Raw genomic sequence first — 4847 nt, forward strand, 5'->3', positions numbered from 1 at the left:
TCATTCATCGCGAAAGGGCTGACATAGATAATGGTAAATTCTTTTATCATTAAATAATCATCTTTTTTGTTTTCCTGTATTTTATAAAGGTATACATCTGCTTAAGCTATTGTAAAGTGTCCAGTGATATAGTTTTCTGCGTTTCTCTCTGTAATTTCGTATTTTTACTATCGAACATTTTGGATGCGCACGTTCATATATATCATACGGCCAAAAACATATCGCATTGTAGATGATTGCGGATTTGCAGTTCGATTAGGTTCATGTAAATTCACGAGCCACTTGCTATTGATAGTTGCTATTTGCTATACAACTTTGCGTAACTGAGACTGGATCACGAGTATCGAATATTTCATTTCGTAATGATAAAACTGATAGTCGTCTGAAAATGTTTTCTAGGTTTGTGTTATAATTAAAATGGAAACAAAAATACAATCGTTGATGTACCTACAGTGGCTACAGTGGTCGGCAAGAATTGAATTTACATACTAATTAAATCTAAGTACATTAAATTTCGTTTCACTTAGTAGTACTTTAAAACAAATACAAAAATTTGATACAATAAAAATGAGACATAGAACTTGATAAATGAAAAACGCTTCGTTCAGATAAATTAAGGACATCGTCGATACTCTTTCTAACCACTGTAGTTATCTTAATGCAGAAATTAGTAAATGTGAAGCGTTCGCATTTTTCAGAATTGACACAACCTTCGATAGTTAAACTATCTCGTTATTGACGGAGTAACGTTTAACAACGAATCTGGTCACAATTATGTAACGGAACTTCTTCGCAGAATCAATTTTTCATGGTCGATAATTCGTCAAAGGGCGATCTCTTTACGCGATGTAAAAACACAGCCAGACGTCTTTAACGATTCGAATTTTCTTTGAAGCAACCGCCATTCTCGGTGCCTGCGTACGACCATCTCGCGTTTACTTTTAGTCGTTCAGGGAAGATCCGTGTCTCTTTCGTTTTCTCTTTCTGGTACACGGCTATGGTTCGTTTTCGTCGCACCCTCACAGTCTGGAGGCAACCTCCGCCCACCAAAACCGCAGCTCCCGCTCGGCCTGTACACCCTCACCCGCCACGTCGCTACTAACCGTTCAGGAAATGTTTATTCTGCCCTTTTACCGGTAGTTCCAAAGGATTTTTGGATTTCGTTGCCAGCCGCAATTTGGAAGTCAACGACCATCCCTTACGCTACCCTCTTTCGAAACTTTCTTCGATGCTGAGGGTTCTGTTGCGCTCCATTCATTTTTGGTCGATTGACTTAGGTAGAGGATTGGGTTAGGGAGGATCAGAGAGAGGAAGAACTGGGGATTTTGGAAATTCATTTTAATTGTCGAATGTTGCTTGGATAAAAAGGCGAAACTAGATCTTAGAATTTTCAGTTATCTAAAATAGGGTTTTAATATTTGGGATCTGAATGATTATTTAGTTAAATATTTAGTTATCCTAGTTTGTTTTTTCTTTTAAACGGGCCGTAGAAAATAGTTGGAAGTTTTGACAATCTTTTTAAAATTATAGAATTGAACCGGTTTTAAAGAAAATTAGATTGCAGATTTTTAATTATTCGGGTTTAACTTTGAAATTTATTCGAGAATTGAAGTTTTCTTTCAAATGAATTGGACGTTTTATAAATTTATTGAAAGATTGAATATTTTATTCGATAATAGAAATAATAGTGGTTGCTGGTTTTTAAGTATATAAACGTAATGTTTTATTTGATTAATTTTCATTAAATGAATCGGAGAAAATAATCAGGTGTGTGGAAAACTCACATAAAAATTAATAATAAGCTGTTTCAAGAAACAAAGAGGACCAAATTATGGACCAAGTATTTGAATTTAATATTTCAACATTTTTTTCCACAAGAAGACTGAATTTAATTTCCGTGGATAGAACATGATTTAATTAATTCCAGAATAGTGGTGGCTATGCCTGTGAAAGTTTGCTTAGCTGGCTGATTCTCGTTCCAAAGGCTTCTTCGTTAATTTATTCATTCCTCTCGGTACGTCGATGTGAATTTTCCATTTCCAGGAATTACGGAGGGAAAAAATTAGTAACGGCGGGAAAAATACGGGTTCATGTTTTCGCAAACGTTGGTTCTTGGTAGATCTTAGGTTGGAATCGGAGTGAGAAGAACGAGGATGCGCCGGTGGGCTGGCCAGGCCACAGCGCCGCCCCTCGACTCTCGACTTACTTTTGCCATCTTGCCTCCGATTCTGCGGTTAGCCCCACTTCGACCAGAAACCAGGCAAGCCGCTTGTACTCTTCGCTCGCAAACTGGCCCCGTGAATCGACCGTCCACGATCGCGTGTCCCGGAGAGACCATTTTTTCCATCTCCAATCAAATTGTCGCTATAAACTCAAAAAATTTGTCTTCCTCGCTGTGAATGTTTCTCTTTGCTGAAACTTTGGCGACCCTTCTCCACGTTTGCGCTTAACGCCTTTAATTCTTCACCGATACGTTTCGATAATTTTCAATAAAATACTTATCATATTATGCGGTGGCTATTAGCGTATTTAAGTAAATCATGAAGTCGTGGATCTCATGACAAATGTTTTTCTCATAGAGTCAGTTAGTTGTCATTCGACGATAAAACGACCCTTGTCCATGTTTACCCTTCTTCAGAAATTCAAATTCAAAAAAATTCTCCGAAGACTTTAGTTTTTCACCAATACGTTTTTGGATAATAAGTTTTATTATCGTATTATGCAATTGTAGAGTTTGCAGCAGTAAGGAGGCAGCTTTAACACTTCTTGGAAAAGAGAGAAAGAGATAGATTTTGTATTTAAAAAATGCAAAATTTATTACTAGAAGTGTACTCCACTGACTATTAATTTATTAATACATTTGTGAAAAAGTGACTTGATTTTGATTGATTTTATGTTGGTTTTTGTTTACTCAAAGTACTAGGAAGTACAGCCATCTTCTAGCGTATCTGCACTTGTATCGCACAAGAACTGTATTTAATTAAGTCATAAAGTCCTAAAGTCGTGAAAAGCAACTATTTAATTTTCATTCGATAGCATTTCAAGATATAGTTCGTTTCTTATAAATGAAAGTTGGCTTTCGCTACTGGGATATGTCTGAGAAATTGATGAGAGCAACGATAAAAATTGGCGAGAGCGTGTTGGGTAACAGATCTCGGTTTTCGAATGGCAACGATTATTCGGTTCACGCGTTATTTATTTCTCTGGTATGGAATATAATCCGGATAATGGGTTGGCTGATGAGCTGCTGAAGCAGACAAACGCCAGCCGCATCGAGCTACTGGCACGGAACGGTATTCTGGTATTTTTTCTTTCATTGAATGCGCAGGAATTAACGCGGTTTCCCCCTTCTCCCTCTTTCTGTTTCTGTGTCTCCATGGAACGCGGTATTCACCAAACGAATCACAGATCCACGTTGATTGCCTTTAGTGTCACTTTCGAAATACATTGTTTCCATCAGCATTTCTTTTTTTGCATGAGAAATAAAAATCGATCAATATTCGGTTTTACCGTGTGACAAACACATCTTCTAAATTCCTTCAAAAATCCATCCTCTTATGCGAATCTTCGGTGACACGAAATGCATCGAGTAAAGAGAAGGATATGGTAATTGACAAGGAGGAAGAGTTCATCCTTTTTCGATAAGGAAAGAAGAATTTATATATCGATAAAGGATATATAAAAAATGTGTTGAATATTCATCCAGAATTTACCGCGCCTTATTCATATTCTGATCTTAATAGAACTCTTTTTTCATGACAGAAGATAAAATCGTATAGCATCATGTGACGGTGAGTAAGCATGTTAAAATACTTCTCTTACCGTTGTGCTGTCTGAAATGTTATTTTCTGAACAACGAACAAGCATATCATCCTTCTTTTTTAAAATCTCCACGTCATCATTTTTAAAAATATCTCCTGTTTCAAGCATGAAATTATTCATGTTTCAGAACCGTAAAGACGGTTTCACTTACACGATTCTCTTCTCAAAATCTCTATGTGTAAACACTAAAAATATATCATCTTTTCATCTTTTCCTAAAATCATTCATGTGCCATGATCAAAAAAGTTCTAATTACGCCCTACACCTCATTTGAAACTTCACTAAACTTTCCCCAAAATCATTCATATGTCAAGGTCGAAAAGACTGCACCACTCTTTTTTCAAAATCTCCACCTCGAAAGATATATCTCGTTCAAAACCTCAGCCATTTCTAATATTATTCGCACCTTGAAAATCGAAAAAATGATTTCGATTGCATCATTCTCTAAAACTATTCATATTCTGAAAAGACCGAAGAAAACCACACCACCTACGTTATCTCCTTAAAATCTCCGCCTCCCAAAATAATAACAATTCAAACAATCCAAACTGCTCTACTATCCTCTTCTCAAGATCTCCAGTTTTCAAAATCCCTCATATTCAAAATCTTATGTATCGTTTTCTAAATCAAATAAACAATCGAATCTGCGCCGCTCTTCGTCAAAAAACTATCTACCCCCTCCCCTCCCAAACCGTGCCTAAACAAAAACCATTAACAACTGACAAAATGGAAAAAACGTTTGCAGCTCATTCGGCCTGACATTGAACCCATTAGCGTGAAAGTATCCGAGGTCAGCTCGTCGGTGCGTCTACCCCCGCGTCGCAAAAGGAAACAACAAAATTTGGCGTGCGCGGGGGTGTATAGGGTTGGTTTGCATGCGCGGCCGCGCGCTCACGGCCATAATAATAATTTTTACAAGCCCGCGTGTAATCAAGGCTGCGTGTTACACATGTTCCGTCGGTGGCTGCCCCTACTCGCACCGCGTACGTCCCCCGTCTTTGTCGTTGTAGGGGTGGTCGTGGCAC

Source organism: Bombus impatiens, unplaced genomic scaffold, assembly GCF_000188095.3.
Source record: "Bombus impatiens unplaced genomic scaffold, BIMP_2.2 scf_0268, whole genome shotgun sequence".
In the NCBI taxonomy this organism is placed as follows: domain Eukaryota; kingdom Metazoa; phylum Arthropoda; class Insecta; order Hymenoptera; family Apidae; genus Bombus; species Bombus impatiens.